Here is a 15,625-nt window from a genome sequence, read left to right on the forward strand (position 1 = left end):
TTATCACGGTGGAAAGCATGGCAACATGCATGTAGACATGGTGCTGGAACTGAGAGCCCTACACTTTGCAGGAAACAGGAAATCAAGTGACATATTTGGCGGTATGCTGAACATATGAACCCTCAAAGTCTTCCCCCCAGAGTGACACACTTCCCCCAACAAGGCCACACCCACTACTATAAAACCACAACTCCTAATAGTCCCACTCCCTAAGAGCTTATGGGGGATAATTACACTCAAACTAACACATGCTCTCATTTATGATTGCCATTGGCCCTGGACTTGACAGCTACTAAAATTTTCAGCTTTTCCTAGCATGCACTAGTCAGAGCAATGAACATTATCAATTATATAGTGTTTTTGCAGCAGGCCTTGAGAGTAAGGCACCTTAATATTTAAGACTTAACACAATCCTTGAACTCTCATAAACGCCACTTTTGGTTCTTCACATTGGTTCCATCATCTTTCCTTATTTATGTTCCGTCTCTCCTAATCTTGTTTTCTACTCTCTGCCCCAGTTCCTCTCCCAAATGCCTTCAGGTTACTACTGCCATTGACACCACTGCCAAAATGTTTTCCTTTTGTGTTCTACTCATGCTTGATCCATTGTAAAATTCTGAATTAGGTTTGGTAGAAAACTGCTGAGCCTAATACAATACAATACCAGGGGCAGAACAAATAGGAATTAAGAGCTGATTTTAAAGGTGGGTCTTGGGAGGTGTGTCAGTCAGTGAAATACATTGAGGGCAGACTGAGGACATGAGTCTGGTTCTCTAAAAGCTATGTTGTTAAAAAAAAAAAAGCCCTCATGTGTGTGGAAGCAAGTGCTTCTAATCCTGTTGCGTGGTATGGAGAAAGATGGATCCCGAAGGCTTGCTGAACAGTCTTCTTAGCCTAAAGGTGAACACGTTCAATGAAACACAACCAAAGGGGGGAAAAAGAAAAAGAAAGAAACCAATGAAAGAAGAAAAGAAGGAAGAAGAGATTGAGAAAGATATTAAGATGCCAACCTTTGCCTCCGTGAAATCCTGTGTTGGCAAGCATACTGCATTGGTATATACATCTATATAACCCACAAACACTGTTTTAAAAGTGAGATAAAGCAGCCTGATTTTATAGCTAGGTATGGGGAGCAGATGAAGTCGTTATTCAATGTGCGTTGATTCCATGGCACAGTCATGCTAACGACCAGTGTCTCAGGTCTCTGGGAGAGGTAAAACCTCCCCTAGGCGAAGTTCTGAGATTTGCTACCCCTGCCTCTTCTTTCAGTAAACCTGCCTCCTAGAAGCAAATATATAAATTAAACTTGCTGAAGTTGTGGCTACAGGTGGTACCTTTCATGTGCCAATTTTTCTGCACTTCTGTCTGTAGGCATGCCCATTATCCATTCCTTCATCTCCTTTGTTAGGCCAATCTTTGTAATTACTCAGGATATGGTGGCTAGGGGTGTGGGGTATGGGTGTGACATGAAAATAAATGACTCGTTTTGCACCAGTCACAGAACAGTTTCAGACACACTAACTACAGGCCTCACTTTGAAATCAATGACAGTGTTTGCATTCAGACCAATCACAATCAATCCTATTGAGTAGATACTTCGAGAATAGCTGTGCATAACCTAATATTTTACTTTTTTTTCCTTGCCTAGAATGCTGCTTTCAAGGTCCGTGTGATTATCTCGAGTGGTCCTGATGGGAGCACTGACTCCTGCCGTGGGAGTCCAGGCTGGTGAAGTGGTTCTGGAAGATGGTGTGCTCTTACGGTAGTTATGAAACATGAAAAACTGTGGGACTACCATGAAAATTTCTTACTCCAGGCTTCCAGGCATAAGGAAAGGTTCTACCCACTGCTAGTCATAGGCCAAAAGTATGATCCCAAATGATTCACTAATACACAGGGGAAAAAAATCACTAAAGGATGCTGAAATAAAGCTTAGAACAGAAATAATACTCTCAAGAGCCTTTACCAGAGCCTGACAGCATTTCCTAGTGTTCCACGGTGCTTAGCCCCATAGTGGTGCCTTAGGGCAAGTGAGTGTTTCTGATGTGCCTCAGGGTGAGTTTGTCATCTTTATCATCTGGGATTTGTGTATATGCAATACCCTACCCTCAGAACCCACATTCTCTGAATACTGTATATGGGTAACATTTGTTCAAGCGTTTTCCTTTTGACTGTCAGTGCTGCATAATCCAGCTACTGCCTATTATTTTATGAGTGTATAAAGCTACACTAACTCACTCGAGTGTGTGGTTCTGGCAGTCCTCGTCCTTCTCCCCAATTCCCTCCACTTTGCTAAAGATCATTGGATTACATCCCTAAAGCCAGACACCAGGGTTTGCTTCCTTATTTGGCCACTTGTTCCCCTTGAGGCCTACTGCCACAGTCTCTATCAAAGTACTGAAGCCCAGCAATCAGAAGCCCCCTTCGGTTCATCTAAATAACATGCCTAATTAAAATCAAACACCTCATCCTAATACCTTTATAAACCTATGTGCCACATCTGCCTGGTCTCTCTGCAGAGGCCCTTTGTCCCTGCATGACAAATACCCCTGCCCACTTTCCCCTGTGCACTTTCTTTCTCCCTCATCTTCTGTCTCCTTTACCACCACAAAGTAGGGCATTCTAACACAGGCCTCCTCTTTTTCTCTTGTTAAAATTGCTACCTGTAATGTCAATTGCTGTCATTTATCTGCCTGAGTCCGAAAGCAGCCACTTTAACTTTTCTTCTTGCTTAGTAAAGGAACACTCTGAAGGAGCCCTCTGTGCAAACAGGTGTTTGGGTGTGGTTTGTGCCCAATGTGGAGAACAGCAGGGATCCCCACTATGCAAGATTGTCTTTCACTGTGTGGCCATGCTTAGATATAACGTTTTGTTTTGGATTTGTTTTATTGTATGCTTGTTTGTTTTGCTTTAACTTTTCTTGCTTGATGGAATTACACATTTCTGAAGTTATACTTTTCTTCAGCTCAGCAAAATGCTTTGTTTTTCTTCATTTCGTCTCTGTTGTTTCCTTTGGAGACTCTAAAATTATCTTCATAATTTTGTAGAAAGACTTTGAAAATCCTTGGAGTAATCTTTAATCAGGCTTCAATATTCTGGTGTTTTACACCAGGAAGTGAGACCTTTAAGAGAACATCCATGAAATGAATTTCTAGGCACATTTACTTTCCTTATTATATGGACCAATGGCAGAGGAGATTGTAGTAATATGGGGCGGCAGGGCTGCGTCCCCCACACCCGGCCGCCCACATGGCTAGCTTATGCTCTGAAATAACAACACACAAACTGTATTCTTTTAATCACTGCTTGGCCCATACTCTTCTAGGCTAATTCTCACATATTAATTTAGCCCATTCCTAATCATCTGTGTGTAGCACCCCAAGGTGCACTTACCGGGGAGATTCTAGCCTAGTCCATCCTGGGTCCGAGCTTCATCCCGGGAGCAGGGCATAGCGTCTCTCTCAGGCGTCTGCTCCCGCGAGGAAAGCGGTCGAGTCTCCGAGCTCACTTCCTCTTCCTCCCAGCATCCTGTTCTGTTTTCTCCTCCCACCTATCTTCTAACCAATAAAATGGGCCAGGGCAGTTCCTTTATTAGCCAATGACCTTCCTCCATCATTTCCCCTTTTTCGGTTTAAACAAAAAAAAAAAAAAGGCTTTAACATAGCAAAATTACATATAACAAAACAGTTATCAAGTAAAAGTTACAACAATCTTTATCATAACTAAGGAAAACTATAACTATAACTAACTATTCTTAACTCCATCAAAGACTCCAGAAAGATACACTACTACCTAAGCAAACAAGAAAAAAGCAACTTTTAAAACTCTAGAAATGACAGAGACATCTCGCTGCCTGGACAGTCACCCAAAGTTCCTCTGTATCGTTGGGGCATCCATCTTCAGCCTTCAGGCCCATGGTATCCAGCAGACATTTCCATAAAGCAGGAAAATTCAAAGTCAGTTCAGTCACTATCTGTTGTGTCCTGCAGAATGTCTCGCAGACTCTTTCATGAATCAGGAACCCCGAAAGATCATCTCACCTTAGGCAAGTTCAGTAGTCCTCTCTCTGCGGGTTCTCTGTTTCCAGTTTATGCAATAGTTCAGGCAAGAGCAGTTTCTTGCCCAAATGGCTATCAAACCCCATAAGGTGCCTCTTCGATGCCCATCTTCCTCTTGAAGTAGATTGGTGCTGCCAGGAGCAGAGTGTCTCATTGTCATGAAAAGTCCTCAGTTATTAAAACATTAAATGTCCTATTCTGTAATCTTTGAAAGACACGAAGAATGTCTATCTAAAATATATCTCTATATATCTAGAAAATCTAACTAACATGACTACAAGCTTTACTATTATTGATGATTATCCATTAACAACCTATATTTCTCAATTATACAGTACATATTTAAATGAACTACACAATCACAATACCTTAATCAAAATCAGAAACACTTATACATATAACAAAATTGACCTTAAATTTCTATCAATAAAGCAAAATCTATACTAATGTAAATTATTCATATCTATATCATATCCCCCTTTAAATGTAAAAGGACGTTTATAAACCATATTTGGGGACATGGGCGCAGTTTTTTCTCTCCAAACTGCTTCCTGCTGAATGGGGGCGTCATTAATTAGGTCTTTCATGGTATAACCTGTGTGCTAGCTTCATCTCAGTTGGCAGTTGAGCGAAGCAATTTTCTGAAGATGTTCACTGCAACCCTTCAGGAGGGCGTGGTCCATCATACCAAATCGGAATAGAAGAAATGAACAGTGTCTCATCCTCTGTGAAAACAAAATAAGAAACTCCTTTCCAAAGCATCATGTCCTTAGATCCAAATTTCAAAGTTAAGGCATCAAAATATCTATGTCGGATTAGTTCAGCAGCATTTATCAATAAATATCTTTTAGCAGCTGTTGCTTCTTCCTCAGCATTCAAACAATTCAAAGAGAGCATAATAGCATACAGTATCAAGATTCTCTGTGTATTTTCCATCTTTGTGCAGCTTTGTTTTAACCTCTATTTTGTTTATTTTTACTTTTAACTCTTTGCTTTTTGAGACAGGTTCTCTGTATCTTTGACCTGAAGTAACTCTGTAAACCAGGCTGTCTTTGAACTCTCAGAGATCCACCTGTCTCTGCCTCCCAGGCATTCGGGATTAAAGGTGTACACTACTACACCTTGAACTCACAGAGATCTTTTGTCTCTGCCTTCTAGGCACTGGGATTAAAGGCGTGTGCTACCACACACACAACTTTCTTCCTTTTTTTTTGTTACTTTAAGAACTTTAAATTTTAGTCTGCATATATTTTTAACACACTTTAAACCATTTAAAAATTTTCTTTGTCTCTGAATCTCTCTTTACTGTATATCTCTCTTTTTCTGACCACATGAGTCTTTAATTTACCAAGCAATATCAGTAGGACTAAAGGCGTGGCTTTGCCAGCTAGATCCAGTCCATTCCTTAGCTTTCCAGCCTCATGGCGGATATACAGGCTGTAGCCATGTTTACTGCAACAACTGTATGGCATTTCAAGGTCCCTGCCAGCAAGTGAGCTACAACAGACAACACTCAAGTCCTCTCTCTCGGTAGCCGGCCCTCCTGCCTCAAACAGTCAGAGTTTGCCCTGGCAGGATGGCCCAGAAAGCCGGCATTTTTAAACGGTGCAGCTTTTTTCCTGCTATGGCTGAAAACCGAAAAGCATGCGTTCAGCTTTTCATCAACACCGTTTAAGTGTTTCGTGGCAGGACCTCTTAATGAGCTGCAGACTTTGCAGCTAAAGCTGAGTCGGGAAGCCTCTCTTAGATGAGGTGCTTGCTTGCCTCTGGCAAGCAGAGTAGACCCGAGAACACAGCGAGTCTAGTTGCCATCAAACAAATCGTAGCACTTTACTCCAAATGCTCTATTCAAAAGCTCTGTCTCCTGCAGGAGCCTGACAGAGATCACAATGGCGGCACAGCCCCAGGAAGTCGCGCTTTAAAATGACACAGCCTTTTTTCTGCTACTGTTGCTGAATCAGGAAATCTCTCTACAGCACGCCACCAACAAACAGCAAAAATCTGTGTTAAACTCTCTTTCCCTTATTTTTAAGCCTTCTCAGGTTTTTTAAGTGGGTTTAGTTGTTCACACGTCTGGGCGCCAACTGTAGTAATATGGGGCGGCAGGGCTGCGTCCCCCACACCCGGCCGCCCACATGGCTAGCTTATGCTCTGAAATAACAACACACAAACTGTATTCTTTTAATCACTGCTTGGCCCATACTCTTCTAGGCTAATTCTCACATATTAATTTAGCCCATTCCTAATCATCTGTGTGTAGCACCCCAAGGTGCGCTTACCGGGGAGATTCTAGCCTAGTCCATCCTGGGTCCGAGCTTCATCCCGGGAGCAGGGCATGGCGTCTCTCTCAGGCGTCTGCTCCCGCGAGGAAAGCGGTCGAGTCTCCGAGCTCACTTCCTCTTCCTCCCAGCATCCTGTTCTGTTTTCTCCTCCCACCTATCTTCTAACCAATAAAATGGGCCAGGGCAGTTCCTTTATTAGCCAATGACCTTCCTCCATCAGGAGATAGATGCTTTCACGGGCTGCAGTTGGGCTGCGGTGTCCTGACATATTGAAAACGGCTGCTCTACGGTTACAGGCTTACATGTGATCCGTGTCTTGACCCTAAATTGTCAGCTTCCTTTGGTTTTATTTCGTCTACAGTTTGTATTTTCTAGTGTCAGTTTCCCCGTGATGCTTGGTCTTTGTGATGCCTACAAAGACACGCAACCTGTTGTTTCTGTGTAATTGTTCCCAGCCCACTGCTTTACACTCTGTTCTTTTAGTTTGAGACTTGGTACCTAGGTCCAGGTCCAGGGTTTACATGAACTTTCTATGATTTTCAGCAGCCGCAGGCACTTGACTGCATCAGATATACCTAAAGTGTGTGCTTTCCTTGAACTCAAAACCTTTTCCAAATACTTATTAAAATAAATCTGATTTCATGTAGACATAAAGTCTTTTCATATACTGTGTTGATATCTTTCATTGTGTTCTTTTCATGTTACCTGATACTTGTAAGGACAGTTTGCTTTTCTAGCAGTTGCTGTTCATGTGTGAATCCAATTCACTCTTGACCTTGCTCAGTAATTAAATCCTGTCCCTAAGTAGAGCTACCTAAGGGCTTGTGCTGCTTCCTGCTGCATTGTGCCCTATGGCATTCAGCTTACCTTTTCTTGCCATGATTGCATTCATTTCCTGATTTCAACTTCAGTATCACACGTTCCTATTATTGTTTCACTCCTTTCTGTTTTGCTTCATCAGTTAGTATAGGGCTCTTTTCCTAACTGTAGCTCCCATTTTTATGTGCTTTTCTGATATGAGTTTTCAGAAGTACTTTGCATCCCACCTGAAATTTGTCTAAGGCTCCCAAGTTTATAACCATAGATTTTTAAAGTGGACTACAGATATGGGAATTGTGTGATTGAAATTTTTTCCCCTTACTCTTTTTTCTTCTTCTTGTGTATGTGTTTGAGGTTGGTATAATTTCATTGATGTTAATTATGTGTCTTATTTTCTCACTACTCCATCTGGCAGAGCTGAACTGTAAAATTGAAACCAGAAGGTTGCAGTTCTCAGTTAGTTCATGAAACCCAACTGTGAGTGTCAGTGTTGTGCCCAGCCATCGTTATATGTGTTTTGCTATGGAACCTGAAGAAGACTTCAATAATTTGGCAGTGCCTGTAGTCACAGTCAATCAATTATTCCACTTTACAGGTCCCTGAATTTTTAACCAAGCAATCACACATGCTGTTTGAAAGGTGGACAAGCATGCCTATGCATATCTGAAAGTTGATTTTCCTTTTACAGGCAAAGGCGCACCTGTTACACTTTCCCAGTTAGGTAGCAGTTTTGTGATACACCTCTAAGAAGTGCTAAGGTACATTTTGAATGGTGTCTTTCAAAAGTATTTTTCATTGGTGATGTCTAGAGAAATCAAAGCAGTTGGAAGATGCCTCTGCTTAGTGTATTATTCTAATAATAATCTAACATTAGTTATCTAAAATGAAGAGAATTATATTTTCAGTTGAAATATTATTATTTTGTGTTTGATTTTGAAGGAAAAAAGATTCTTTCTACCTACTGTTCCTATCTGTGATTACATGTCCCCTGTGTGATTTCAGTATAAAATCATTAATATAGCTATTAGCCATCTTGAGAGCTTCTATATCCTTCACCTATGTAGTATATTTGACAAAGCCTTTCTTGTTTTAAAAGTATTATTTCACGATGGAAAAGATGGTTCCTTTTTTTTTTTTTTTTTTTTTTTTTTTTTTTTTGGTTTTTAGAGACAGGGTTTCTCTGTGGCTTTGGAGCCTGTCCTGGAACTAGCTCTGTAGACCAGGCTGGTCTGGTATCGAGAGAAGATGGTTTCTGTGTTCAGGTTCTCTCTAGGCAAGCCCAAAAAACCTATGTTTGTATCTCAGAACCTACAAATATTACATGCAGTGGCGAACATCTCTGTTTGTCCCTCCACAGCAATGGGAAATGGAGGTAAGAATGAGCTAAATCAACCTAAAGGTTGTCCTCTGACCTTTTCATTCTATAACATGTATGCTCACACCACAGCACATGTGTAAAATTATCCACACATTTGCACTTGTACACTCACATATCTTTCTGGTGATCAAACACACAAAATAAAAAGTAAAAGCATTTTTTTTAATAGCAGCAACAAATAATTTTGAGAGAAGGGGGTGAACATATTAAGTCTTCATGTAAAGGCATTCAGTTTCATTTTACATGACCATTGGTCAAGGAAACTATGCCCAATGATCTGGCATCTGTTCAAATATGTTTATGCCAATATTAGGTACTTGACTCAGTTTTGTAAGACTGACAAGTAATATTTGTTTCATGTCTTTCTATCAAAATATTAAAATCCACGGTGTATTGTACCATTTTGTAGGATGAACTATGTCTTCCCAAATGTATGTTTCTAGAAAACATAGTGGACATTAGTGTTGTGCCTGCCCAACCATTGTTATATGTGTTTTGTTAAGGAGCCTGAAAAAGACTTCAAAAAACTTGGCAGAGCCTGTACTCACACTCAATTAGTTACTACACTTTTCAGGGCTCTGATTATTTTTAGTCACACATGCTGTTAGACAGGGGCAAGCATGCCTGAGTGCAATGCTGCATTACCTCCATGTCCAGTCATCTCCTCCTTGGCAGCACTAAAGCTGGATCTCCCTTCCACCCTAGCTTGCAGAGCTAGTGTCTGCCTTTGCTATAGCTAACAGACTTGATTTGGAGTTTGTTGCTCACCTAGATCTGGACTCTCAGAAAACAAAGTTGTGCCTTCTATGCCAGAGAAATCCTAGACATTTTGCCTTTCATTACATTCCCAGAGCCTTAAAATCTAACTTATTTGACACAATTAAAATCAGTCTCATAGGCAGTCACAATGACTGTTTTGGGCACATATCAGAAGCAAAAATACTATTGGTTGAAATCCCAGCTTTGCCACATTCTTGCTCTCTTGTTTGGAGATCATTGTTTAATATGTCATTGTGTCTATTCAGTCCTCTGAAATATAATACAGGTATTAATTCATCCACAGAAATAATGAAAGTGATACCCACTTCACATTCTAAAACAATATAAAGGATAAAAGTGCATGTTTTCAATTCATTATTGTTGTCATTAAGATGACTTTTGCTTTTACTCCCAGATTTGTCTGTTCTGATTGATTTCTGAGTTCATTATGGATCATGATTTTACACTTTTCTGAGACTTGTTCTCATTTGAGACTCATTGAGCCTCTGATAGACACAGAATCTTGCATTGTGTTCTGCTAAGCCAGTCAAATTGGTCTTACTATCATCTAGGATATGGAGACATTCAAATCAGTAATGGATAGATCTTTGAAATTTCGAGACTGGAATGTTATTTTCAGAGGAGCCATATGTAAGCACTGGGTAAATTGTGGGTTGAAAGTTCTTGGAAATTCCTACAATATTGAGAGTGACTACAGGGAGAGATAGTGCTGGGAGAGAGTAGGTTTGAATGATTTATTTAGACATTACGTGGCTTATCCTAAATTCCTGAAATAAGAAATAATCTTGCTACCACCTTGAGTCATTTCTCTATGTGTGATATTTTTCTAGACATAATGTCAAAGAATGAGTAATAATCTGTTATAAAACTTTCTTATTCTCTATATAACTCTACCTCTATATTAGAGTATTTTCATAGTAGTGACTATTGCCTTCATCAATTATTTGAAATTATGAACCAATTTATGTCTCTATGTACTGTCACCTGATGCTAATTTTGATTAATCATATAGTATTCATTAAACAAAGGAGATAAGTTGTTCCATAAACACCATTCTGGTTGAGCTGCTTCCTCTTACCAATGTGGACAAAATTGAGGAAAATATCATTTCCCAGGTTGACCATGCTCTGTATGATTTCTATTATTTTATATTTTAAATGCAGTCTGGGAGAAGGTATTAATAATAGGTGATAGATTTAGAGCCCAAAAAAGCTACATTATAATCCCAAGGTCATATAGCTCAAATATGTGATATGTCTTTGGATTTCACATTATGCTATTTTATTTATTTATTTATTTATTTATTTATGTTTTTTTTTTTTTTGGTTTTTCGAGACAGGGTTTCTCTGTGGCTTTGGAGCCTGTCCTGGAACTAGCTCTGTAGACCAGGCTGGTCTCGAACTCACAGAGATCTGCCTGCCTCTGCCTCCCGAGTGCTGGGATTAAAGGCGTGCGCCACCACCGCCCAGCTTAAAGAATCAGTTCATAAAATTTATTGAACATTATGTGCAAATAAAAGTTTGATATAAGAATAGACCAATAGAGTTCAGGAAATTATAGGGCAGACTAAAATTTTAGAAAAATGTGTCAATATTTCATATCTGAGAGAAAATACATATTTTTCTGCTTTCCATAATTTCAAATAAAATATTCAAATGATTGCAAAAAAAGCAATTGAAAATACATGAGGGTAATATTCAAATGTCAATTTTAAGTTCACAAGTCGATTTTTAATATTTTTATTTCATATATTTTACTGAGAACTTGAGTTTTACAGTGTTCTCCTTTAAGTGGAATCTTCTGCTTTAAGAAAGATCAAGCTAAATGAAAAATTGAGTGAATCAGTGAGGAAACCTTATAGTTTATTCAATTACACATGATATATTTGTGTATTGAACAAATAAAAATAAGATTAACATAAAATATATCCTATAACTTTAGAGCATATTTATATTAATAATAAGGTGCTAGAGAGATTGTTCAGTGGTTAAGAGCACTTGCTGATATTAAACATATTTGGTTCAATTGCCTGAACCCATATTATGGCTTCTTCTGACCTTCATGGGCATCAGGAATATGCATGGTATACATATATAAGCAAACATTATACACATATAAAACTATGTCTATAAAATATAAACACACACATGTAGTTGGAGGCCACTTGTTTGTTCCTGGCTGCCCAGACCATGAAATAATCACAAAGAAACCATATTATTTAAATCACTGCTTGGCCAATCACTTAAGCATATTGCTAGCTGGCTGTTATATCTTTGGTTAACCCATTTCTATTAATCTGTGTATTGCTAAGTGGCTGTGACTTAGCTTCCATCCAGCATCTGTCTCTGGTGGAGCAACATGGCTTCTCATGACTCTGCCTTCTTTCCCCAGCATTCAGTTTAGTTTCCCTCTGCTCCTGCCTAGCTCTACTCTACCCTATCACAGGCCAAGGTAGCTTATTTTGTTCATTAACCAATAAAAGCAGCATATATACAGAAGGACTTCCCACATCATCTCCTCTTTTCTATCTAAATAAAAAGGAAGGTTTTAACTTTAACAAAGTAAATTTGCCTATAACAAGATAGGTATCAAGTAAGAATTATAGTTACAATATTTATATCTACTTTATCTCTTATCATAACTAAGGAAAACTCTATTAATATCTATTCTTCAATCCCGTCAAAGACCCCAAAAGGACATAATGTTACCTAAGTAAGCAGGAAGTGTATTGTAAGCAACTTCCAAAACTCTAGAATTAACAGAGACATCTTGCTGCCTGGACAGTCACCCAAAGTTCTTTTGTAACATTGGGACATCCATCTTTAGCCCAAAGACCCATAGTATCTGGAAGACTTTTCCATGAAGCAGGAAATTTGAAGATCTGTTCTGCCTTGTAATGGCAAAGTCCATCAGTCGCTTTCTTCTGTGTCCTGCAGAATCTGGCAAAATCTTTTATGTTTGTATATATGTATGTATGCATGTGTGTATAATTGTCTGAGCTGAGGAAATAGCTTAGTCAGTAAATCACATGCCTTCTAAGAATAAGGACCTGAGTTTGATCTTCAGATATGACATTAAAAAGCCAGACTTTGGGGTTCATGATTACAATCCAGGCCAATGGATACAGGAAGATCTCTAGGACTCACTGGACAGCTAGATTAGCTTAATTAGTGAGTTCTAAGACAATGAGGACCTCATCTCAAAAATCAAGGTGGATGGTCATTTAAGCATAACATCTGACTGTTGTCCTCTGTCCTCCATATACGTGTGTGAATATGGACACCAAAAAGTATATCCATATGTACAAACACATACATGCATGGGGTAGGAGTTGCTTCTGTTTGTGTGTTGTTTTCATTGGTTAATAAATAAAGAAACTGCCTTGACCTTTTGATAAGGCACAACTTAGGTAGGAAGAGAAGAAAGAAATGGGAAGAAAGCAAAGTCAGGGAGAAGCCATGGATCCTCCGCCTGAGATGGACTCTGGTTAGAATCATTCCCGGTAAGCCACTGCCATGTGGCAATACACAGATTAATAGAAATGGGTTAAATTATGATGTAAGAATTAGCCAATAAGAAACTAGAGCTAATAGGTCAAGCAGTGATTTACTTAATATGGTTTCTGTGTGGTTATTTTGGTGCTGAGCTAGCCAGGCATCAGGAATTATCAGCCCCTATTTCTACAACATATGCACACACCCACAATACACACAGGCACACACAGAATGCACACATACAGATAAACATACATAAGCGCATTTGCACACAGATATGTATACAGACACACGTGTACACAGTCACAAACACTGCCACGCACACATAAACACATACACAAATACACAAACATATAGTTGCTCCTTTTAAAAATGCATCTTTCTGGCTTAAACCCAAGTATTTACCTTAGGTGGCCACTGCCTTTTCTGATTGACATTTTCTTGGTTAGATTATTGATAAAGAAACTATTATTTCTAGTAGTATTTCTAAATCAATATTATTTGGAATCATTATGTAACTATCTTAAATGACCTCATATATACTAGGAATTTTATTTAAAAATGAAACAACTGAATAAATGATGCATGTAGGTACATGCAAACACATGCACACAAACACAGGAATGTGACCTCTTCTTTATGACAGATCTGCATTTTCTCTCTACCTCCTCACATATCTGCAGCTCTACACTGATGACTATTCTACAGTGATTTCCATGCACTTAATGTATTTCTTCCAAACCAAAATTCTCAAATATTGTTTTATTCAAAATTACAAATTACCAAACAAATATCAATTATAATTGTATTCTTGTGATATTGTGATAAAAGTATTATTTTTACTTCAGCTTATGCCTTAAAAATGGAGCAAAGAATAATTGCATGATATTATTCAGTTAAAAAAAAGTGCAACCAAGCATAATATACTTGTAGACTTAGGGTTCAAGTACAAGGTTGTAAAAGCTGCCTTAAAGGCACCCTGAGGAACACTTACCTCTCTTTCATCTGGGTGTCAAATAGGCACTTTGTGATTGCAGTTGAAACTGAACAGTGATCCCTTTTAACCATGTAATACTCACATAATTAACAACACACTTCACTTTAACACTAATGCAGGAAATTCAGGTCCTAGAAGCAGCACTGAATGGTAGAGGATCAAAGTTTGATTTTAACTTTAATTATGTTTGAGCCTGGTGGCCCAAGTCTTGGTAATTGATTTGAAAGGCAAGTTCACAGCATCAGCAACCAGTGAGCTCTGAAAGTACAGTCTCAGAACAGAGGTCACATTGGCTGTATTTAACAATGCAATTTGTGTCATTACAGAAGAGATAATGGAACTGCATTCCCATCACTAGCATTTGCACACCCTGGCCAGTGCTGATTACATTAGGGAATTATTCTTCTTTCCTCTGGGAGCCACCTTGCATCTACCATGCCAAAGAGATAATTAGAGAAGATGTAGTGATGCCCACTTTCACCTCTTGAAAACCTTCTGTGTTCTTTTTGATCATCAACAAGCCTTTCTTGCTTTTATAGACTCACTGGAGATACATTATTTGGGATTAATTAGGCTGAGGCCACACAGTTACCACATTATCAGAGCTTATGACTGCAAAGTGATCATAAATATATACTTGTATATATTTAAGTACATATATCATGCAATGTGATGCACTCTCTCAACTATTTCTTTATACTTTTTCAATAACCTACATTCATTAACACTAAGAATTCAGGGCTAGAAATGGGAATCTCTTACCAACACCTTGCCTTACTATCATAATTTCTAACTACATACTAAACGTTATCTCATTACCCACAGATAAGTATAGCTAGCATTCCTCATCAAAGAAGGCCCTCTCTATAGAAAATAGAGAGCATCCCAAAACACAGCTCAACACAGTGTAGAGAATAGCAGAACATGAAGACCTCAGGGGATACATCTGCATCATAGTTCCTGTAGTTATGACTCAAGGAACGCTGAGAAAGTCAGGGCTTGCAGATTATGAGAACCAGAATTTCAGGAACTCTGCTGTGAGACTGTCTGTCCTTAAAATATTACTACATAATCAAGACCAGAAAAAGGACAATGCCAATTGACATGCTAATTCAGAAATCTCACTGGGTCCCACCCCTAGTTAATGGACTGCAGGCAACTAATGACTTCTGAGAGAGGAAGAAACAGTCTCTTCCAGTGAGTAACCCTGCCATTGGTTATTCAATACAAAGTGGTCAGCCATGAAACTATATAAATACAACAAAAATGGAATCAGTAAATTGTGTTTATATATCAAAGTGTATATATAACAATAAATACAAAAGAAAATGAGGCTGTCTGTTAGAGTTGGGGATTGGATAGAAATTGGAGGTGGCATGAGAGAACATAGAAGGTGGAAGGGTGGCTGAGGAATCCCATCAGGACGGGTGAGTGTGTGCTACCCAGGGGCGGACTGTCCCGGAAGAGAGCACAAACACCCTCCCCCAGCTCCTTCTGCAGGGCTGTCTTTCTTTCGCACGACCCAGCACCCCCAGCACCCCTCCCCAACCCTGCCCTGCTGTATGCTAGGACCAGTGCTCAACTACAGTCTTAAGCTCCTAAACTAAGGCGACCCACCCAGAGCGGTGAGTGCCTGCCAGCCGGGCAGGCCTCAGGGTCCCCTGTAAGGGAGCCGGGCACCTCCAGCTCCGGCGCCAGGCTTCCTGCGCGCTCCTGGATACCACCCCCCCCCCACTTGCTCCATTCATCCTGTTGGCCCTGGATCATTGGGCTACCGGCGGCCCTGTTTAGTTGCTGAGGAATCCCATCAGGACAGT

The sequence above is a fragment of the Microtus oregoni genome, unplaced genomic scaffold (genome assembly GCF_018167655.1).
Source record: "Microtus oregoni isolate MIOR12 unplaced genomic scaffold, Mior012 000003F_ref0000135, whole genome shotgun sequence".
Classification (NCBI taxonomy): Eukaryota; Metazoa; Chordata; class Mammalia; order Rodentia; family Cricetidae; genus Microtus; species Microtus oregoni.